Genomic DNA, 23798 nt, shown 5'->3' with positions numbered 1-23798 from the left:
AAGATTGTAGCCATATTAAAAACGAAAAAAAGCGAAAAAAGTACAACAGCAGCAACAACAGCAAACAAACAAAAGGCAAAAAGGACTGATGACATTTTATCAGTATTGTGAATAAACTTGAACACAAAACACAAGCAGTTCCATGTCATATCTTCAGTTGTAGAACTTTTTCCTGTCCAAGGTAAAGCGACCAACTTGAACTTTCTATTGCAACACGATTCACGGTTATTATATAAGGGAATCAGTGTTCATGTATGTATATATTTATTTATGTGTAATTTAATGGGAATTGTAAATATGGTGAGTCTGTTTTAAGCCTTTTTTTATTTATCTGGTGATCTCGTTTACCTCTTGTTTAGTGGGTTTTAAATCTTCCCCTCTTAGTTCATCATGTGGTTCATGGTACTTATTTAGATATCAGAGGTTTTTTGGGGTTTTTTCTCTGGGATTCATCATTTTTAGCCCTGTTGTAGCATGTTAAAGGCGACAATGAAGCAGCTGAACAAATAAAAAACCATGAATTTTTATATATAATTAGTATGACATTTAGTTTCTCGTTGAAGATAAAATAAAGTGATGTCGGACCCTGGCAAGGTTTTTAAACATGTTAGTGGTTTTACAACCCTTATGTATTGTGGAAAATGAAAGAAGTTATTTTCATCCACTGTCCTTCTCCCGAAAGCACCATCAGAGCAATAAATTAATATTGTCTTTTAAAACAAGATTTAGCTTTTCTTTCCTTCCCCCCCCCCCTCTTTTTTTTTCTTTCTCCCTTTCTGTTGTTTTTCTTTTTCTCCTTTTTTTCTTTTTTTCTTTTTTTCCAAAGAACTTCAAACATTCGGGACCACCTGGTATCCTGTATTTCCACTGGCCATATTGGAAGCAGTTATAGTTGTATTGTATTGAGTTGTGCCGGCAGTAGTTTCCATGCCTATCAATGTATCATAGTCCTTTGTTGCCCAGATAAATAAATATTTGATACGCTTTATGTCGATTTTTTTATTCAGTGGCTGTCTTTACCCAGGCGTATTTTTGTTCTTGGCAGTATTTTTTATTCAGTATGGTTACAGTAATTGAGTTTAACTCTCCCTTGACAATTGCTCCTTGCAATAAGCAGCTGAACCCATTGTTTCCCTCAAGTATAATAAAAACTTACTTTCAACTTGGAGTTCAGAGCAGGGTATCATTTAGATATTCCACTGAGTCTGTATTCAGACAAATGACACAATAAAGCACAATGTATTCTTTTGGATAAAAAATTGTCTGTACTACTAACAAAATGACACACTATCTTTTCTTTAACCAAAACATAATTTTATTTAAAAAATAAAGTTTTATTTTATTTATGTTGACCTCTAGGTTTTTATTTATGTTTATATATAGCGTGCAGAATTATAAGCCTATAAAATTTTCTACATGTAGTTGTCCTAACGGAGAGCGGAGATTAAAAAAAAACACATTATCTCGAGAAGGACATTTTAAAAAGAATCATTACTGAGCAAATACCGAAAATTAGGTGCTATGAAAAAAAATTATATACTGGTGAGTCAGAGCTGTGTACTCCCTCCCCCTCAAGAAAAAAGAAAAGCTCCGTAGTCGATGCCAACAAAATCATCTCACGGTTGTGAACTTTAGTGAAATCTTGCAGGAGACAGATTATTTCTGATTGATGGTTCGTGTTTTAGTGGAATGCACAGATTGACATTTTGAGGTGGTTGTGTCAGTTTATAAGGGACTGCAATTTTTATCTTGCGTTTCTTCTTGTGGAAACCAGTTGTAAAATAGGGAAGTTTGCTTTAAAAAAAAATGGAGTGTATGTCTTGAAGATGGGCTGTAAAAACATGTGAGAATTCAGACTTTGAATATATTTTCTTTGGCCCAGGGGGTAGGTGAAGTCAGGATCAGGCTGGATTATATTATATCATAGGGAGGGAGGCTAATGCAGTTTAGAATGTAAAGGCATTTTAAAGAGATGGTCTCCTTGAAGTGCTGATGATATTTTGGTGGTGGTGGCTGATTTTTCTCTCTTTCTCTTTCCTTCTCTCCCTGACACACTCTCTCTCCCCCCCCCCTCTCCCCCCCACCCTTTCTTTTCCTTTTTGCTCAGGCAGAAATTGAGGAGGTTAAGAGGGAGGTGTTTACAATAAAGCTGCAAAGAGAATTAACATTTGCTCATATATTTTGACGTTTGGTAGGGCTGGTGAAGCAAAGCATTAGATAAAGCCCAAGATGTTTCATTTTGCTTTGGTAATCTACTTATGGACGGCAGTGTAAAATCAATCTTGCCAAGCAGAAAGAGAGTTGGTGGAGTCTAAATTCTATTTTCGAGAGCCAGCCAGTTTATAAAAATGGTGAATATTTTTTTTCCTATAAATTGAAAGTGGATCTTTTGAATGCAAAGCTGCAATTGTTTTAAAAACAGTTATTTATTATTTCCAAGAGAGACTGGTTAACTGTAAAGTAGATGTAACAAAATAATGAGGTGAATGAACCCTAACTGTACATATTCTTGACATAAATGAAATGCACAGTATTGTAGCAGGTGAAGTGAAGCATTGTCTATCAGGGCTGTTTTTCTTGGCTGCATCTCAGATTGCGTGTGGGATCCTAACCTCAGGCACAATAGCATTCATAAACAGCACTACATTGCTGCTCTTTCTACAGCAACACATAAATACTCATTTTTAAACGAAAACAATCTTATTAAATACCATTCATTCATATCTGGATTTACAGATGCTTGTTACTTTTTGAAACCTGTACCCAATATAATCGTTTTATACTGGGCAATGTATAAAGCAGTCTTATGCTAGAACATTATAAGGTCATAATAAATAATGTTTTAAAGATATAATTAGGTACTTTATGCTAGGAGAGCACATTTTAAGTATCCTGCTGCTGCATTAGCAAGCCACCAGAAAACAGAAATGAAATGACCTTGCATAGATTTCTTTATTACTATTATTTCTAAGGAAGGATTTTGCAGGCGATAATGGAAATCAGACTAGCTTCGGTTCAGCCTCTTCTGCTGTGACCAATATGCAGTTACGAAAACGTGCTAATTACTTTAGCTTTCTTTGGATGCGTTTTTAACGTTGTGATCAAGGCGCAGCAGTGAAATTCTAGGTCATGCTTTTATACACTAAACAAAAATCTGCCGTTATTTTTTTCCCCCAGATTGGCTGAAATGAGGGTGAGCAGTGGCTGAATGTTAGACCGTTGCTGCCACACTAAGCTCATTCCTACATGTGAACCTAAATACAGCTCGGTGCTCTTTCACCATGAACAAGGACAGCCCTCCTCTTTGTACCGTGATTTACCCCACCCTCCAAAAATCGAATATTAATATAATTTGAGATTTAACTGGTGGAACAGCCATCAGGACAGCAATGCCCCGCAGCTGAAATAATATTTAAAATAGAAGGGATTTGACATTTGAGAAGTCAGTGGCTTGAAATACCCAGTTGTACTTAGCTAATTCAGTCCTTAACCTCTGGTTTCAAATAAATCAATTACAGTCGATTCCACTTCAGTTCAGAAGTGCACGGGGTTTTTAGTTAATTGAATACATTTTATTCACTTGCTAGGAGTATTCATTTATCCAAACCCTTACATTTAAAGGCGATTTCTTTATTGTCCATGATAAATTCGACTGCGTAATCAGATCAGCTCCTTGTTTGTTTACTCGTCTTCTGCCTCGCATTTAAATTCCAGAATGTGCACTTCCCTTTCCCTCCTGGTACGTGCGTGTCTCAGCCCAGACTAGATTCCCAGGGCGTCAGTCCTCGCGTTTGCAAAGTGTAGCTAAAATAACAAGCGCCCTTCTGACGGGGAGCAACGTGAAGCCCTTCCCAGCTAGTGAGGGCAGAGTGATTTAAACCGGCTCGATAATCAAACGCGAAAGGTCGGGAGTGTAAAAAATAAATGGTGCCTCTGATTCTGTCCCGTGCACCTTTTCTGAATGGAAGGGCTATGTCTCTGCTCCTTGCCCTGCAAGCGGCGGGAGCTGTTAACTCTTAGAGCGGATTTGGGGCCGGCTTGGTGTCAGTGGGAGAAGATTTTTGTCGAGCGCTGGGCAATGAGGTTGTGTCACCGATCCACTTTGAACGGATATTGGTATACGCCGTACTTTGTGTGTGTTGTTTGCAGAATCCTGCTGGCGTTGGTTTGCTGTTTTGGAAAGGAAAGGGGTTAATTAGCGTCATTATCAATCACTAATGCTTGTCTAACGTGTCCAAAGAATAATCAAGTTAGGGGACTGCATGAAGCTAACATCTGCTTCATTCCAGCTAAAGATTTTTCCCTATATCGTTCAATTATTGGAAGTCCACACCGTTTTCAGGCTTTGTCAGGGCCATAAAACAGGGTCAGATCGTTAGAAATCTAGAATGGAGGGGAAAGTGCAATATAAATAACAAATGGCTTCATTATTTGAGTTACAGGTGCAAGAATGGCAGTGAAAATGAGCAGGGATTACTAGAATGTGTTCCTTCTTTTTATCTCCAACATGGAGGAAAAAAGAAATCAGCCAAGCCCGGTTCTTAAATCATTTATTCTGCATAGGTTGCAGCCTGTCTATTTGCAATATTTAGTTTAGTAACCCCAAACTCCCCAAAATAAGTAGTTTAAAGCAAGCAATTGGAAACAGAGGAAAAGTTAAAGTCTTTCATGAGCCACTACTAGCGGAGCCTTACCAGCTTCCAGATAGCAAAACAGCCTTGTTTCTCTTCTCCTAGTTGAAGTTTCTAGGCTTTCTTGGGTGACTGAAACAGCTGATATTTCGGGCAGGGTAAATAGAAATATACCTTATGATGGTGTTAAAGATTTGTGTCCTTGAGCTGTTACTCCTCTGTTCTCGTGCCTGGTGCTGTAGATATAAGGGTGACAGATCTGTGGTCTTTTATTCCCTCTTAGAACCACTGTAGTCATGTCTCTCTGATGCCGAGTTCAACTTTGGTGGCCCAAAATGTCTTTATCTAACCAACGGAGTGGTTAGAGCACCGTCACTGAGTGAACGCAGTGTGGAAATCACACTAAGACTAACGAAAGCTTTCTGGGAGGGTAGGAGTGACCCGTTGGTTCCCAGTGGCACTTTTCTTTTGGGCCCTGATTTTGCGAGGCAGGTGCCTGCACCCAAAGCCTGTGGTTTCCCTGTGCAAGTATGTGAGTCCCTCCCTCTCGAAACCAGGGCCCTGAGGTTACTCCAAGCTCCATGGTTATTGTCCTGTTCGTAGTCTTGGAGCTCATTTGCACAGACACCTTCAAACCAGGGTAAGGAGGATAAACTGGAAAAGCATAGCCTAGGTGAGGAAGAAATCGTCTTGTGTTCGGAGCAGGAAGGTGGAGGACTGCCGGGTGTGAAGTGCGAGCTATTTCACCACGTCATTGCTCGCGTGTGCTGTGCACTCACACACGCACACATCCTAGTTTCTATAGGAGATCTGCAGCATCTACATGAAGCCCTTCCCTGTCCAGAGATGCTCTCAAGCCCCATTGCTGTTGTTGCCTGTGGTATAGTTAATTCCCTTTGTAATACTCTATTGGAAGCAGATGCAGGGGCTCTGAATAGAGAGTTGTTTTCTAGCAGGAGTGTGGGCTTTGCAGTCACACTCGCAGGCCGAGGGATGTATATTTCTTCTACACGATGTTTTTGGTTATGTTCCTACCCACTCGTTCATCCTGCAAGACTTCCTGCCTCGACGCTGCTTTGGGCACAGCCGGCCCCCTCCTCTCTGTGTATGATCCACCCTGATCCCCAAAGCTGAGGCTGAAGAAGTGGAGGTGTGAAATATTTGGGGCATGTTTCTGGTTGTAGAGCAGAGCATTTTTTGAGGCTCCCCGAAGACAGGGAGAGCTGCGTTCCTCTTCCTTCTCTCTTTCTCCCTCCCTCCCTCCCTTTTAAGCCTGCTGGCAGGCTCCCCTCCCTCCAGCACGTCCTCCTGTCCTCCTTGCCCTCGCTCTGGCTGCTGGATGCTGCTCCCTGTGCTTGTCCTGTCTCTCCTCTGATGCTGTGGCCATCTCTCTCCCGTGATGGAGGTTATCACTCTGCTGTACAAGCGGGGCGGCTTGGATGATAGCTGCGACAGCCCATGCTGCGACACATGCTGGTGTGCCCAGGCAGGGGAAGGGCAGTGGGGCAGCGCTGGGCGGGAAGGCAGGGTCTGTGCCTGGCCTCAGCACGTCTTTCCTCATTAGGCCTCACGAGCTACACTATAATAGTGCTAAAAAGGTGCTCCTGCCATCCCTGCCCAGGTTTTGGAGTCTGTGGCTCTTAGTACCGGTGTAGATGGCCCAGGCCAGAAGCTGATGGGTGTCCCATTGCTACAGAGCCTAGCTGCAGGCTGCTCCTGGGGTGCTGGTGTTTGGGGTGAGGGCTGGCAGGCTGGCTACTGGGGCTTCTTCCCATCCCCGTGCCCTTGTGAGAGCTTGAAGCTATCCTGGTGGAAAGGATGGGGTTTTGCAGGGAGCTGGGGAAAGGGAGAGAAAGCAGGAGGTGGATGTGGCTTAGAAGAAAATCACATGGAAAAGAGGCAATTGAGGTTTTTGCCTTGTGTCTCCAGAAGAGCCTGGACAGGGCTCTGGTAGGGGGGATGGAGATCACCCTGTCCCTTGCTGCAGCTGCTTTTGGAAAGTTTCCTGGGAAAGGGCTGGGGAAACTGGAGCCTCCAGCAGAACTGGCTGCTGCCTCGACCCTCTCAGAGGCCGGCTGTTTATTTGTTCACATTGCCATACCCGGGGAGGTTTTTCACCTAAGGCGACTCTTTCTCCCTGCCTGTCTGTGTGCCGGTGCGTAGAGCTGTGTGCACGCGCGGCTGTATGTAGAGGTGTGCGTGCATCTATCTTTATGGGTGTTGGTGTGTATGTGCGTATCTATCTATTTATCTTTATGGGCGTGTGTATTTATCTCTCCATCCCTGAGACTTTTGGAGAGGCTGGGAGAAGAGGGGGTGGGGTGGGCTGTCTCCCGGATAGTTGATATTCCAGGTTCAGCCTCTTTCTCCGCTCTCATTCTCTAAACCCAGCCAGGGGGAGTGTCGCCCCAGGCCGAACATATGCTTCTTTCCATTGCACTAATCCACCTTCAGCGTGGAGGAATAATTGCTCGAGTGTCCATGGCTCCTCGGCGCTTTGTCCCTCGCTGGCTCCCATCAGCTTGGCACACGCCATTTCAATCAAATCCTTTCAGAGCCCTGTCTCCTTTTATCACGTCCCCGCTCCGGCGAGAGGAGGGAGGGGAGGACCGGGCTCCCCGCAGCCCCGGCGGGGCCTGAGCCGGCCCGAGCCCCCCGTCCCCCCACCGGGAACAAAAGGGCCACCGAGCAGCACCGGGCTGAGTTTGCTCTGCCTGCGAAGGCGTTTGAGTACGTTGTTTGTTGTTGCTGGAAAGAAAAAAAAAAAAAAAAGAAAAGCCATCCCGCGGGTGGTTGAGCTCTTTTCCCTGATGCGGTGAAGAGGGGCAGCTCCCGTAGCCAGCCGAACCGAGCACGCCGGTGCAGGGAGAGGGGCTGGGAGGGTGTGTGTGAAACCGCCGCCTCTCGGTAGCCGTGCTGCTGGTGACAGGGCAAGGGCTGCGGATTCGCGGCTGGAAAACTCCCGCGACTCTCCGTGGCCGAGGGAGCGGGGGGGTTCGCAGGAATCTGCCCCCAGCCCGGCTTTTCCCCCCTCGCCCGGCGGAGCGAGCCCCAGCCCGGCGGGACAGAGCCGCTGGGCGCGGGAGAGGGGCAGGGATGCTCCGACCCTCCCCGGCCGGCTCGGACTCCTCGGAGGGGCAGCGTGGGGCAGGCTCTGCCCCGCGGCAGGGAAGGGCTCCGTCTTTTCTTTACTTATTTTTCCTCCCTTCGCCTTCAGGCGAGGGGGTCGTGGATGTTGCGAAGGGGGTTAAAAATTCCTCCGAGGAGCCCCGAGCTGAGGGAGTGAAAGGAGAGGACGGCAGGATGGTGAACCGAGGGAGACTTAAAATTAGGGAAGGAAAAAAAAGAAAGATAAAGATGTGCGCGATCTTTACGTCCTCGCGGGACGGTTCAGCTCTTTCTCACCTCTTGTTTTTGCGCGGCTGCCTGGGATGGCTGATGGGGGCCGGCCCCCACCCCGGGCTGGCCCCGCCGCCGACCCCGGGCCCACCTTTCCCGGGAAGGCCGCTGCGCTCCCTAAGGCGGGGGGCTGCCTGCTAACCTGCCCGCCTTGCTGGGCTGGGGAGCCGGGCTGGCTGCCAGGCGGGCGGGGGGGGGGCGGGGGGGGGGTGTGTGTCCTGCCTCCCCCATCAGCTCTTTGGGGTCGCCGCAGGTGAGGACCGAGGCTTTCCCAAGAGAGCAGCGCCGGGATGCCCGCACCTCACACCCCGCCTCCCCTCCATCCTCCCCGCCCCAGGCTCCGAGGGAGCCGGCAGAGCCCCGACCCGGGCGAAGCTGCCGCGGGGGCTGCGAGGGGCTTTGCCGGGACGCGCCGGCCGGGGCGGGGGGCGAGGGCGCCGGGGAAGCTGCTGCGGGGGAGAGGGGAGAGCGCCCGGCAAACGTGCGGCGGCGGGGGAGTGCGCCGGCGTTTTCTCCTGGCAACGTTTGCCCCGTGAGTCCCTGAATAGTTTTTTAACTAAAGCGTGGGGCTTTCCTGCTGCTGAGAAAAATCGCCTTAAAAAAAAGAAAAGAAAAAAAAAATCCCCTTTCCACTAGGTTTGGATTTAACCGCAACACCCACAGAAACTGCCTTATGAAAACCAGACTTTTCTATGAAAAGGCTCTTCTGGCAGCAATTAGTCTGGCTTTCTTTAACAAAATTCTTTGTAATGTCATTCAGCGGGAAAAAAAAAATCCCGGGATAATTTTGATTACCCAGTTAAAAAAAAGTAAAATAAAAAATTTTTAAAATTAGCATATTCGGGTTTGCCCTGGGGAAAAAAAAAAAGTTTAAATCTCCCATTGATCGGAAAAAAAACTCTCTGAAATTCTGCGAGGATGGGCTTTCGCGGGAAATAGGCTCGATCAGTTCCTACGTGATGGGCGTAAAGGGCATTAATGCACACACTCGTTACCGACTTATTTCAGGGGCTTTGCCTCAGCCTCACCCCGGCTGGGGAGCGGCAGTCAGGCAGGAGTGCCGCTGTCTCCAGTGGGAGGCTCGTGTCGGGCCCCACGCAGCTGCGCCCGCTCCCCGGCAGGCAGCGCTCGGCTGAAAATCGCGCGGCTGCTCGGCGCGCAGGGAGATGCCCTTCTCTCTCCCCCCCCCCCCCCCGGGATCAGGGTGTTCCCGCGTGGGTCCTGGCCCCCGGCAGGGCAGCGGTGCCTACCCCGACTCCTGGGGGGCACCCGGCCTGCTCCCTGCCTGCTGCCCCCTGCCCACCGGAGGAGGAGGAGGAGGAGGAGGAGGAAGGGGGGGATCTCGCCCCAGGAGGCGGGGGAGGGTAGGGGTAGCTGCCTACCTGGAAGCCTGTCGCGGATGCTCGGGCAAAGCCAGTCCCTCCGCCTCATCCGCAGGTTTTTGCTACTTTCCCCCCTCCCTTCCTCCCTCCCTCCTTCTCTCCGTGCTCTGGTGAAAGGTTACATGTTCCAGCCCAGAGATTCAAACGTTAAATTGCTAAACCAGAGTAGGAAAGGAGAGGGGGGGGAGGAAAAAAAAAAAAAGGCGTGTTTATATTTCAGATCTTTTAAAAGGTCGGCTTTAATTAGGTTAAATACAAGTATTATTGGCCCAGAAACACATACTGCAATAAGCTCGTTACAAGCCTAATTGCAACGCAAAAAAAAAAAAAAAAAGGAAAGAAAAAAGTGCGTGGGGAGAGAGAAGAGCCGTAGTCTTTCGGCATGACCCACCTCCCGCAGTGCCTGCGTGGGGATGCCGCGCATCCCCACGCAGGGCGGCCCGGGCAGGCTGCGCAGTGCGCATCCCTCCCCACCCCGGCTTCCATCCTTTTGGGGTGCGTTTTGCATTTCCCCGCGGTGCTCGCCCGGAGTGGGGGGGGCTGTTTTTGCGGCCGAGGGAGGCGTGGGGTGTCTGTGCGTGGAACTTGCCGTGGAGCCCGGTCCCGCTCGACCCTCCAAAATAGCTCCTCTCCCCAGCTGGTCCTGCTCTCTCAACCCCTTGGCAACACAACCTGGGGGGGGAAGGGGGAACCATTTGCCCTGAATCACAAATTTTCATGGCTTGGAAAGAAAAAGGTAACCCTCATGTCTAGCTCAATTAATAAACATGGTGATTTCACACCCAAAAGGAGGACATTATTTCACGGGAGCGCTATCGGCTCCATCACAAAGGGTCACAGCGCAGCTGTGGCGAGCCTGGGGTTATTATGCAGCCTGATGATAGGATCCCGCTTGCCATCCCGGCTCCTTCCTCGGGGCGACCAATAGCCCCCGGCAGGGCTTGTGCCACTTCATGATAAAGGACTTACCCGATGTGTGAGGAAATGGAGCAGCTTTCAGATGAGAGGTAATCAGCTTGCAGGCGCAGCCCCAGCCCCTCGCTTCCCCCCCCCACCCCGTCTCCTGCCTTTCCATTTAACTTCCCCCCCCCGCCCCCCCCAACAACAACAGCAAGAAGTTATTTATCCATTTGAACGCAAACCTGACGCTCCCTCTCACCTTCCCTGGCCCCCGCGGGGAGCAGAGGCGGGAGACCCCCTCCTTTCCCCGGCCAGCCCTCACGGCTGCCGGTGGCAGGAGGAGCCGCCTCCCCGCACGGAGGGACAGTTGTGGCTGATAGATTTCTGGTGTCAGGAATTGGGTCCAGAAGCTGTGAGGCAACATATTAACTGCGATCCCATAATCTCTTAATCACATTACATTTTAAGTGAGCATGTGTAATTTCACCCATCAATGATTTATTTAAGCAAGGGAGCACAATTACTTGTCTCGCACACAAACGCTGGCTGGGGGAGCATTGTTTGCCAGAAATAAAATCTGCGGTTTCAGGGACTATCTGCTTCTCGGTGCTGAGGAACCCCAGCCCCACGCTCCCGAGGACAGGAGTTACCGCGGCTGATCCTCCCACCCAGGCAAGGCGAGGGCGAGCCTTCCCACCCTTTCCATCCCCTTCTCAAAATCAGCCGGGCAGCAATCTCTGGTGCGGTGAGAAGTGCCTTCAGCTGCCCGGTCCCCCGGTGCTTTCTGCAAGCCCTTGCCCAGGGGAAAGCGCCGGGGAAGCCAAGGGGAGGTTTGCTGGCGGGGGGGACACTTGACCCTTCTGCCCCGTTTTGACTGAAGCAGGTGTAATTCACGGGGAGAGCTGATCGTACACGGTTTCACACTTCCCGGATCCTATACATTAAAGAAGAGGGAAAGGCGAGTAACCTCTCCTGGCGCACTGCTGAACACCAGTCCGGGCATTTCACTCCTCCGACTCTCGCCAGGACATCTCCGGCGCTGCGAGAGCCGCGGGACGCCCCGCATTTGGGCACGCCGGCCCTTCCCTCTCTGCGCCCGGGCTGCCCCCCTCCGCCGGGCCGACCCTTTAAAGTTGCCCCCAAGAAGAGCAAGGCGACGTTTCGGCGTGAGGTCAGAATCCTCCATCCTCCCTTCTCCTCGGCCCGGGAGCCAAACTTGTCGCCGAGCGGCCGGTGCCGGGGCGGGGACCCGCTTTCCCGGCTGCGGGGCGGCATCCCCGCCCATCCCCGCCGCCTCCCGCCTGGGGACGGTGGCCGCCGGCGGGCAGCCACTTCGCGCCCCGCCATGTGCCTGCGGCGAGGGGAGGCGGGCGCGAAGGGGGGGACCCTCCCCCCCGGCTCCCCCAGACCACCCCGCCGGCCCCGGGCCACCCGGTCCGCCGTGCAGCCTGGCCCCAGCGCCAGGCTGGAAACAGCTCAACCGCTTTATTGTTATTATCGTTATTATTGTTACTATTACTATTAACCCCCTGGCAGATTGCTCTGTGCGGAATCGCCGCCCCCGTGCCCGCGGGGAGGAGGGAAAGCCACCCGAGAAACGCGTGGGGCTGCCCGGGAGCCGATGCCTTCCTCACACCGGGCTGGGCGTTTACAAAGGTTTTGTTCTACACGTGCCGGTGTTTTTATTAAATCCTCGATGCCAGAAGGTGTCTGAGAGAGAAAATCTTTGGCTAAAGAGAGAGAAAGAGACCTCCTCCCCTTTCATTAGCTTTTAAAATTTTTTTTTTCTTTTTATTTTCTGGAGCTGCTTTAGTCGGGCATTTGGCAGATTTAATGTTGCAAAGGAAACAAAGGGGGGGAAAAAAGTAATTACATTTTTGGAAAACAAACAATAATTACACGATACAATCGGTATAACAGTAAGCGAAACACAGCAGCAGGAGTTAGCAACAATATTCTAGCCATGGAGATGGGCTCCGCCGCTGACTCAGCGGTTTTGAATACTCCAAATTATCCTTACATCGGATTTCTGTAGCGTCGTTCAGCCGCAGTCTATTGGCTTTTAAATTAAAACATATCTCGCTGATTAGGCACGTATTAGCGCCTAAAAAAAAAAAAAAAGCAGAAGAAGAAGGAAGCAGGTTTCCCAAGGTAAAAAGTAATTCTGGTGGATCAGGAATGTTTAGGAGCCCTGCTTCCCTCTTTGTATGTCGAGCAGAGGAGCCGCGTTTGCAGGGGCGGCCGGGCGGCCCCCGCTCCCCGGGTGCTGATGCCTTGGGCGGGAGGGGAGCGGGAGCGGCTCCCCCGCGTCTCGGTCGCTGCAGCACCTGTCACCTGCAGAAGTGGTGACTTCACATGCCCCGCGGCTGTGACTTCACGTTGGGGCGCGTTAGCCCATCACCGAGCGGTGCTGACACAAACACCCCCTCCCCCCGACCTTCTCCCCCTCCCCCGCTTTTTGACTTTCACGCGAGTATTTGGGATGATCTCTAGGCTGGCAGAAAAGTTGTGCGTGTGTATTTAGGTTTTTTTTCCTCATTAACTATTTTTTTCCCTATTTTTTTTCCAATTGACACAATTTTATTTTAATCGAGAGCCCTTAGGATTAGTTGTAACGATACGAATGGTTAAGGTGGGAAGGGCTCAAGGCTGGAAAACGCTCTCTCCTCGGAAGAAAATATCCGACATCCTGCAGAAATAACCGTGCAGAGTGTAGGTCTTATGTAGATGGAAAGAAATCATAGGGCTGTCGGTGTAATGTGAGGCGTATGTGAAATCTAGCGTTTGTTCAATCAAACCTTCGTTCTGCTTCCCATTAACTGCCCAATCAAAAAGAAAAGGGAAAAAAGAAAAAGCCCCAAAAGGAAGAGACAAGAGAAAAAAAAAAAAAGACTGTGATTGCCCCAAAATGCTGATTCCCACCGCTAAAACGTGCGTGTCCCAGAGAAAAGTTTTGAGCTGAGCCACTGCTCAGCCCCGGTTCTGCTCTCGGGATTCCTGAATTCCCAGGGAACAGGCGCACCAGCGACGACGACAGCAACGAGAGCAGCAGCAAATACGAGGCTCCCCGTCGCCTGCTCCTTTGAAAACAAACCCCATCTATTTTTGGTCAGGCAACCCCAGACAGAAGTGGCAACTAAAGCTTTAAACCCTTTGGAAATTCCTTTCTGATTTGAAGAGAGAGCCAGGGGGCTTTCGTCCTCTCCCTGCCGTTGGTTGCGAGGAAGGGCAACAAAAGAGGTAAAATGCCTTCTCCGACGAACTGGCTCAGCGTTTCATACGCATCAAAGGGAAAGCAAGAGCTAATCCGAAAATGACCACTTTAATGTACACGAACCCATGGCTACAGCAGCAGAACCGAGGGGGATTTTGAACTCTCCGCTACAACAAAACCCTCCACTTAATGTCATAATAACAGATATTAAACAAAGGGGAATGAAAGGATCTCACGCTGGTTTTTCTGCATTCTTGAGCCTAATTAAAAATATACAGAAAGAAGACATAGTTTGGGTCAAAATGGCATGAGAGCCGCCTTGTGCCAGTGAAGGGGCTGCAATTATCAGCTTAGAGGCCAGATCCGAGAGGTCTTATTCGCTCTTCAGCTCCAGGGAAGCCGAAAGCTGGTGCAGGGGCGAGGGTGGGATGGACGCACGCCCGGCCAGGGCTGGGAGAAGGGGGCTGAGGGGCCCTTGTCCTCTCCTTTCCCCTTCCCCCAGACAGCAAAGGGCGACTAAAACAAATACGGCAGAGCCCTGCAAGCCTTTTTTTTTTTTTTTTTCCTTTTTTTGAAAATTTTTTTTGGAGGCCACTTGGACACCCCTTCCATTCAAATGGAGCCGGGGTGTTTACTTAGTGTCAGGTTGTGACTCGGCTTCTGCCTTTGGGGCCGGGAGGGGAAGCCTGCGGTGAGCAACAAGTGCCCTGCATGACAATACCTCCCCGGGGAGAAAATACCTCGCACAGAAAGGACCTTCTCCAAAACTGGAGGCCAGAAGCTGGAGCCAGACAAATTCAAATGTGAGATAAGGCACATGCAGGTGATCAACCGCTTGAATAAGCTACTGAGGGCAGGAGCGGGTCCCGTTCCTCTCTGTATTTTGGCAGAGGAGTGGATGTCCGCACAGAAGATGTGACCGAGTCTAATCCAAGTGGCTGGGCTCAACAGAGAAGTAACGTGGTAAAACACGACAGCCTGCAGTATGAGGGGGGTCAGATGAAGCCCTCACAGCCGTGACTCATGAATGACTTCATGACTTTGTGATTTGGCCCCTTATAAATATCCATAGTGGTGTTTTGCTGGTATTGATGTTTGGCTGGTATTACTCATATTTAACAGTAGGCAAGCTGTCTTTTCCTTGGCTCATATGGAAGACAGCCTCTTCTAATGCTTGTTTATTTTATTCCCAGAGGAGCCAGACTTGGCCAGGTGTCAAGAAGATGGGTCTTCTGTGAAGAGTGACCCACGTCGCTGCTCTCCATAGACCCTTTTCCACCTTTGCAGGAGACTTTCTCGGTGCCTGTAGGCATCTCGGGCTGCATCCAAGGTATTCCCATCCACCAGTGTGGCAGACGATGGGAAGGGGTTCCTTCAGCCAAAGCAGTTGAGGAGATGTACGAATGGTACTCCCACCCCAGAGAAAGGATATAATTGGGGTGGAAGTCAAAACAGAGAGAGAGGAGCAGTGCTTCTCTCATCCCATGGCAATCACTGGGAGCAAAGTACACCTGAGCTCAATGTCCTGTTTATCCCCCCTCAGCTGGTCTGATGGAGCAACTCGGAGTGCCCCAAGGTATTGAATATATGCTTCAGTGTATAAAGACATAGCAGAGAGCACCCCCCACTCTTGCTACCAGCAGGACATGGGTGGCCCAATGGATCCTTCTTTCTTAGGTGCTGTCTGTGCCTTGTCCTCAGGGGCTTCAGCTGCCCAGGCCACCCTGGCCTTAGCGTCTGTCTCACAGGGAGAAGAAGGGTCTTTCCAGCTTGCCTGGTGAGACCTTCCTAACCCGAGGGCCTTTGCAAGAGGCCCAGGAAACCTTCCCCCATAATTGTAGGGTGCTCAGCTCAGGGCTGTATGTGCGGTGCAATTATTGTTTACCAACACAGTGAATCCTACTAACCCCGCAGCACAGCTGCCTCACTGGAGCTAAAGGTTAAGTATTAATTACTGCCTGTAAATCCAGGAGGTCTTCTCCAGGCAACATCGCTAACACTTCTGAGGCTGGTTTCATGCTGAGTTTTTGAGGAAAAGCTGTCAAACAGAGGTTTCAGCTAACATCACTCCTCAGCCTGTAAAATCATGTAGGGGGGAGAAGAATACCTGATATTTGAGGGCTTGAGCTGGGGCTCTCCACCTTCCATTTTCTTTATGGCTTTGGAGTGACACCTATGCAGTGGCGTTTGAAACATTTATGTGCTGTTTTCAGCGAACACCTGCAGAGCGATCCCACTGCCCTTTCCAGGGAGCGCTGGCAGGACTGGAGAGGGAGGGACGCCGTAGCTCATTTTCCTGCTTGCAGGTGTAGGTTCGTGCTACTTAATCCCGCAGTGGTCTTTGGCTAGTGCACACAGGGGAGCTGAACCCCAATATTTGGCATCGCAGGGGTGCTCCCCACATGCTCCCTGGAATGCACACTGCTATGCATCCCTCCAGGGTGTGCAGGCCCCTGCACCGGGCTGATTGAAGGTATGCTATCAGGTCTTGCAAGGGGAGAAGCCCTACTTCAGACAGGGCTTCAAGCATCCCGTGTGCTGTGAGACAGCCCTAACACCGTGATGGCTTTCTTTGTGGTAGGGTGCCGAAGAGATTTAGGAGCTGAGCGGGAAGCTATGAGGGTGCCCACAGTGCCCTGCCTGTCTCCTAAAGACAGGCTTTAAGTGAAGCTCACAGCCTAGAACACTGATTTTGGAGAAGCTGAGGTGTGGTTTCCTTAGTCCCCTTTGCCTGAGGCATGGTGTGGCGGTGTGGGTGCAGTTCTTATCAGGATGACTACATTAAAAATAGCCAGGACAGATGGATTTGAAAATAAAAGTGATTCAGTGCAGCAGTGGCTTTGTACACAATTAATTCCTTGAGAGAGTGACTTAAGTAACTACCCTATTGTAAAGCCAGTTGGACTCTCCTGATAAAAACAACAGGAGGAATTTGAATCTAATAATAAAATTATCGTCATCATAACCTTAAAGGAAATGGTAAATGAGAGCTGGAAGGAGCTTGACCATCTTTCCCAGGCTAATAAAATAACCTTCTGGTTCATTTTGCTCATACCTGACTAACATTGTGTTTAAGTGCCATGCCGATTGCAGTTCTGTTGCCAGTATAATTTTGAAGCATTTTACTGTTTTTTTTTTTGTAAAAATTTGCCCTCATGTGAGTCTTGTTTTATACATTATTCACTGGGAAGTGTAAATTTTCTTAACCAACATTATACACAATGATTAGTTAAGTCATAAGAATAAATGCTGACATATTTAGGGCCCAAACTTGTCAACATTTCACTTTTATTAGTGTGAACACTCATGGCATGTTCTGCATGGGCACAGTTTTAGTGGGGCTGCTCATTCACCTCTTGGCCAGCCTGATGGCTTGGTGGGTGTGCTGGGATGGGGATGGAAGCGATGGTGGTGGGGACACTGGGAACCAGGCTGGGACCTGGGAGACCTACACGCCCTTCTGTAACTTCTGTCATAGGGAATAGGTAGGAGGAGATGGGATCATAACACTGTACACAAGTACCATGCTTTTGTTGTCTGTTTGAGAAATAGAATCGATTATAACTGATTAGCACAGGCTCTTGTACTAAGATTGTCCCCAACACATGTGGCTGTCTGGTGTGGATTAAGTTGCAAAACGTGACTTGCAAGCTGTTGACATTTCAGAGAAAAAAAAGGCACCGTGTTCCTTCTGTAATCTACAGTTTGTTCTTCATATTTTTCCAGAATAGAGGTACTGGGATTAAATTCACTAGTCTGTGCCCAGTTGTTCTGCACTGAGAGCAATGGGAAACAGCTAGGTGTCTCTCTGCACTTTCAGGTACTTCTGTGCTTTAAAAATCTGATCCCTGTGTGTCTATGTCCTTATCTTAAGATCAGCCTAACTGACTTGGAAGCAGGTGAAAATTTTACCAGAAATACTCGCTGGCCTGTTTCTAAGTATAAGTTAGAAAATAAAGACAAAAAGGGTACTTTGAGTCTATGCTATTCAAGCTTACATTTGTCAGGGGAGCATCTAACAATGCCAGATGGAGCTGGATCCTGCAGATGACGATACATGGGACAGTCTGCACGAGTTGAGTTTGGGGGGACTCCTCACTTCAGGAAAGCCACTCCCAGGCCTCGGCATTTGGAGATCTGGACAAAGAGGTTGAGCTGCCGAGGATAAGTGTCATCCCTCGCACCCTTACCAACAGATCCTTCTCTTCTGGTTTTACCGATAAAATTCATGACAAGGAAAAATTCTCAAGGAAAGGAAGCAAACCCCACAACCCTGCTTATAAATAACACCAAGGTTTGAACGCAAAGTGACGGGGAAGTCACATTTTAAGCTGTGCCTGTGTCCTGGATTCACCCTGTTGAGTGCGAAAGCGGTACTGTCACTTCAGATTCCCTCCTCGCTGTCGCCCTGGCAGAGTCCAGGGTGGGGATGGTTGCATGCATCTACTGCTGCGTTTCTTCCATGGCTGTGTCACATTCCTCTCACTGCTCCTCAAAGGGGTTGTTTGTCCCTAAACTCAATGGCCTCCCCCAGACCCAGTCTCTGGTATTCGACATGAATCTTGCTGGCAGAATGCATCCTGGTGGCCTTTTCTGTAGGGTCCTCTGAGTGGTGGACAGACCTGTGGCTCCTCAACCGTTGCCCCTTCATTCTGTCCCTAAGCGCCTCCTGGGAACTTCCACAAAAGGACTCTGAACATAGCTGAGCAGCGTGATATGTCTTGGCATCCCTGCCTAGGCCTCTTCAAAATGTGCTTCCCCTTGTTCATAGCAATCAGGCCATTTCCGATGATGGTTCAGCAATGCCTCCCAGGCAAGTGAGGGCATGATCAGTCCTTCTTCTCCAAATTTTGTTCTGAGTGAGTCAGATAAGTCAGCTAGGCAAGGAGAGGCTTTGCAAGTCAGGGGAGAGCAGTGGCTTGCAGTATTTACATGCCCCTCACAGCCCTGCTTGGAGAGAGAAGATTGCTTCTGCAGCCATGCACCTGGGAGCCTCTGTGCTGCTGGGGTGCAGGGGGGTATTGCCAACACCCCAGCACCTGAGGCTGTAACTTGTGGAGCGTAAGGTGGTCAAGCTCCCTAATTGCTCCTGTTGCTTTTCCAGTGTGTGTCCCAGGAAATTAGCTAGGCGGCCCCACTGATGTCAGGGAGGTCTTGCTACGGGGAGACTTTGCTACTTTTTGGTTTTACCTAAAACTGATTGTAGAGTGGGTGATACAGATATCTGTCCTCTTTTAAACCTGTCTATCTATATCTCTCCGTGTTGGTCTAGGGTTATATTCTGGTGGCCCTGGCCCTAGGACTTTTGACATCTCAGGGCCAGGAGGCTGGCAGGCTCTGAATTTAGTGATTTTCATGGGTCCCTTGACTGTAAAAGTAGAGCTGCTGTTGCATCTCGAGGTACCTTCTGCAACAGTGTCGATACCTGGAGATACAGCGATGTGTTAGTAACAGTATGACGAAATCCAGAAGTGACTCCGCTGCCAATTATCTTGAAGTGGCCACCAAGGTAGGAAGGAGTTTTTATTCTAAAAAAGTAATTTCTCTTTCCATTGTCACTTGGTGTTTCAGTCAATCCATTCATTTTTCCACAGGACTCCCGTCAAGATCGGGCTTTATTTTATCCAGTGTTAAGCAGAGGACAGGATATTGTATGAAATGAAGACAGGGAAAAAAGGATGGGGTTTTCCATGATTATTTACTTTTGAGGCAGCAGAAGACACACATATCCTGTCCTCTCCTGAAAAAAGATCTTCTAGCCAGGCACTTTGTATACTGATTGGGCAGAGATTTTAGGTGGTTAAGTGTCCACCAAGATACTCGTTTAACCCCAACCACAGCTGAGGATGCTACTCCTCCTCCTCCTCCCATTGCAATAATACATCTTAGACAGGAGAGCGGATAAACTTCACCAGTGCTGGGGCTTACAAAGACAGAAGCAACTTCCCTGGGGAACGTATGGCCTGCAGCCCCCCTCAGACAGCTTACCCCTAAATTAGCCTCTATTCGGGCAGTTCTTGTTAGCAGGAAAAGGCCTTGGGACCAGGCTGTCTGGGATCTGGGGAGAGACACAGCCTTGAACGGAGGAAGCGGGACCTTTTGCTGTTTCACTCGTCAGTAGAGCAGTTGCAGCAGGAACGAAAGCCATATGAGCGCTGTGCATTTACGGTGCACGACACCTCTGTCTCAGGCTTGTAGGACAGTGCCGACATTAGTCCTTTAGTGAAAGGGGAATCAAAGCACCGAGTTGTTAAAGGAGTGGTTCAAGGCCAAACATCCTGCCCCACACAGAGCTGGAAAGACATGCAAGCCTCTTCCCTTTCAAATTCTGGTGTAAACCACTTTTCTCTGCTCCCCCCTGTAGAGTGGCATAGGATTTCCAGTGCACTGGGGGAAATAAGTACGGTATAGTCGTACAGAATAAAAGGACGATATGAAAGAGTTTGCACTGGGGTGTGAATTTTCGGGAAGCAAACTACAAGCACCTCGTAACTGTTTTTTTAGATTACTGGGTGCAAAGGAGGATTTGGCCTGTATCCATGGATGGAATAATGAATAAAATTTGCTTTAACTAAATCCCACTAACGTGCCAGTTTGTGGGCTTGTATTGCTGATATCAGGAGGTAGACTATAGTTATAAACTCACTGTTCAAGACATGCAGAAATTAAATATAAGGATATGGCAAATGCAAAAGGTGAGAATAGAGATTTCCCATTCAACTTTAATTCCTGCTTGATGTGTGAATTTGCAGTGCCTAAATGGCAGTGGTGGGTGTTTCTTTTGCACTGTTTGCTTTTTAAAGATGCAATTCAAATGGGATTGTAAAATCTCCTGTGTTTTATCCCAAATTCACCTAGTAGCAAAAGAAAGTAAGAATATGCATGGAAACAGGTACCACCTGCGAGGCTTGCGTTAACTGAAGCGTGTGAAGCGCTGGTCACCTGTTTTGCAGAAGGCACGGGTCCAGCCTCGCGGTCAGTGCCAGCGCTGCCCCTGCAAGGGCTGCAGCTGGGGACCCTCCTGCACGCCGAAGTGCTGCTCCCATTGCAAATGGCTGGCGTGGCGTTTGGCAGCCTCAGCCCCCTTGTGCGAGCCGTGGATTAGGTTGTCTGTAATGGTCTCCTACCTCTCTATATCGTCAGATGAAACTCTTTGCAGAGCATGTGAAACCTTCAATTTACACAGCCTGGGCCAGCTCTTTCTGTCTGCAGCAGCTGCCACCGCCGTTTCCCAGCCCCGTCTGCTGCCTGGGCTACAGTAAATGCTTTATTAGCACCAGGATAAATTAAAATGCCTGCACAACCCAGAAGAAAGCCCGCCTATATTTAACATCTCCTCCACTGCAGCGGGCAGCTGTCTCGCCTTTGCTCTGCCCTGCCGATGGGGCAACGTCCCCTTGGTCCCGGCACAGGAGCCCAGGGCTGGGAGCCAAACTTGGCCGCAGCTATGACCCCGTCACCGCAAGCGAACCCGGTAGGGCTCAAGGGGAAAAAAAAAAACCCTGAAAGTTAACTCCGTAGCTTTATCATAAAAAGTATACATGTACAAGGGGCTATTCTTTCCGTTGCGTTTACGTGGCTCTCCTGTTCGTGGTAATAGCAGCGATGTTTGTATGTCCCGTGGTGGGAACAAACCTCTTAGTGAATAATGTAGTGTTAAATTCTGGGTAAGACATCCAAATGCCAGTAAAACCAGTGCTATAAGATTACCTCTGGCAGCTCCAGCTTGTGACCAAGCTATTTTTAATATTATAAAATCTGTTGCTCCCCTCCCATGAATAGGCATACTGTATTTTGCTCTTTCAAGTCAGAACACGCTTTTGTGAATTTCTTTCTCTTCTGCTTTCTCTTTTTTTGGATATCTCAGTACTCTCCCCTGTCCTCTCAGGAGGACAGTAAAATTGAGAGTTCAAGGTTTCAGGGAAATTAGGACACTTATCTTATCTTAGAGACCCTAATACTATTCTTCGAAGGTGGGCTGGGCATTTGATATAAACCAAGAGAAACTGTGTGCCTAGGTATGCATGTACATATGGTACCTACAAATATCATGTGCTTATTGATCTGGGTTCTCAGCAATACCTAAGCATACGGAGAGTATAAGAACCATGAGAAAAGGCCATGGGAACAGGAAAAGGCCCTTTTAATTCCACCTTCCTACTTTTCCATCCTCCTCCCCCATCCCCTCCTTCTCCAGCGACAAACCTAGGTGTCTGTGGAACTCATTTACATGCTTTGCTTCCATTGCCTACTCCCCTAATTTATTCCATATGTTTATTACCCTTTGTGTGCAATGGTCCTGCCTGTGTTCCCTATTTGCTTATAATTTCCTAATTTTTCAGGTTCTACCTCCTTTTTTTTTTTTTTTTTTTTTAACCTGCTCACCCGTGCGTGATCACTCTGAAATTTCTGCTTAAAGCAAAGTTAGCAGCAGCCACCACTGCGACTTGGAGCCTCGGCAAAGCGGGGCTTTTAAAGCAGTGCCTTGTTCAGAGGTACTATGCCGAGACTGCAGACAGGATGGGACCTACTGGGAGATCCAATTAGTACGAGCCCTGCTTCAGCGAGTCAACACTCGCCTTCTCCTCTGCTGTTTCGGGAGCCATGGCTTTCTAGAATGGGCCCATAAGGAGAGGAAATATCAAGACACCTCTCAGTACGTGGCTTGGTTTAACAAAATGCTGAGCTGTGCACAGCAGCTCTGACTTGACAGAAAAATGCTTGGAGTCTGAGAGCGTAATTTTGAGCCTGAGATTTGTTTTTGAAAGTATTAACTGTGCTGTTTGCAAGAAAACCGTGGTACTTGCCACTGCTGCAGTTCTTTTACACCCTGATATTCATCAATGAATTTTGTTTATGGGCAGGGACTGGGCAGCATCTACGCTGCATCTTGTGGATCCCCCTCAAACCAGATGTGTTGATGGAGACCCTGCAAGCATGATTCCAGCCACAAGACTTCCAAATGCTTGGGCATCTAAATGCCCCATGGGAGTGTTGCCTGAGCAGAACTTTTTGGATTTGCAATGAAACTGGCAGCTTTGTGCTCCTACACAACATCTGATGAATCCAGAAGTCCTAGACAGAAGCAGGGGAATGTGGTACGTGATAGTGGACACTCTGCAGCAAACACAACTTTGAGTGTTCAGCCCACCTATGGCAAGGCAGGAGCTGCCCACGAGGCTGGTGAGAGGGTGGGTGGGTTGCAGGGTGTGATACACCTCTGTGGCTCTCACACCTGGCTCGAGCTGCTGAGCCCTCACAAGTCTGTGACATGTCTCAGCAGCCACAAAGTTCAGCAGGCTAAGAGCTGCTGCTGAGTTTGGTTAGCAATGCCTGTAACTCACGGCTGGTAGAAGAAAATCAATTAATTTTTTTTTTTTAAAACTATGGTAAATTAAGCAATAAGCTTGGTGTGTGTGCACACATGTATGGGAGCATGTTAGCAAATTACTAGTTAGTTTCTTAGATATAATCCTTGGTTTTCTTCCCAATGATGCAAGAGTGCAAGTCTTTGTGTGGGGTTTTTTTTCTTTTCTTTTTTTTTTTCTTGTCATCTTCAGTGACTCTATTTTCAAAAGGATGGAGGTGATTGCCTCAGTGATGGCTGAATTTTTTGTGCAGAAACACTTAAACTTGTCCTTAGCTTTAAATTTGGGAGTTATCTGTTTGACTGTGGGGTCAGCCCCATGGATTCTGGATGTGCACGCATGCCATCACTTGTCACAGTGTTGGGTAACCTCTTCATAAATGTTTCATATCTATATCTGTATCTACATCTCTATCAAGATCTAGATCTATTCAGTGTGTCATTCCCGAAGATGCAGTATTATACACAAAGAGATAAATGAATAGACACAGACACACATATATAAAACCAAAGCATACAAATGTGATTCATTGGAGAATTCGGGCTGTAAAAAGTCTTACAGAAACCTAGATATGCTTAAATCCCAAGTATCAGTATCTCCCAAGGCGTATTCTGTGAGCAACGCACGTCATTGTTTCTGACCGCTGTGCAGTGCAGATGCTCTTAGTAGTGAACAGAGTTTCACCGGGCTCAGGTCCCTCTGCGCAGGTCGTTGCTGTAGCTGTAGTCATGAAGGCCAGTGACCAGTGCACCGTGCGCTGGCATTGCCATTCACTGGTGGCTGCACAACCCAGTTCACCTCTCGTTATCTCATACTCCTGAAAGGTATCGGGTGCTAGATTTCCCAAATACAGATTCCCCTGGAATTATTAACAGAAGTCATTATTGGCACACTTGTACCCAAA

Source organism: Ciconia boyciana, chromosome 2 (genome assembly GCF_034638445.1).
Source record: "Ciconia boyciana chromosome 2, ASM3463844v1, whole genome shotgun sequence".
In the NCBI taxonomy this organism is placed as follows: Eukaryota; Metazoa; Chordata; class Aves; order Ciconiiformes; family Ciconiidae; genus Ciconia; species Ciconia boyciana.
Note: the sequence above shows the minus strand (reverse complement) of the source record.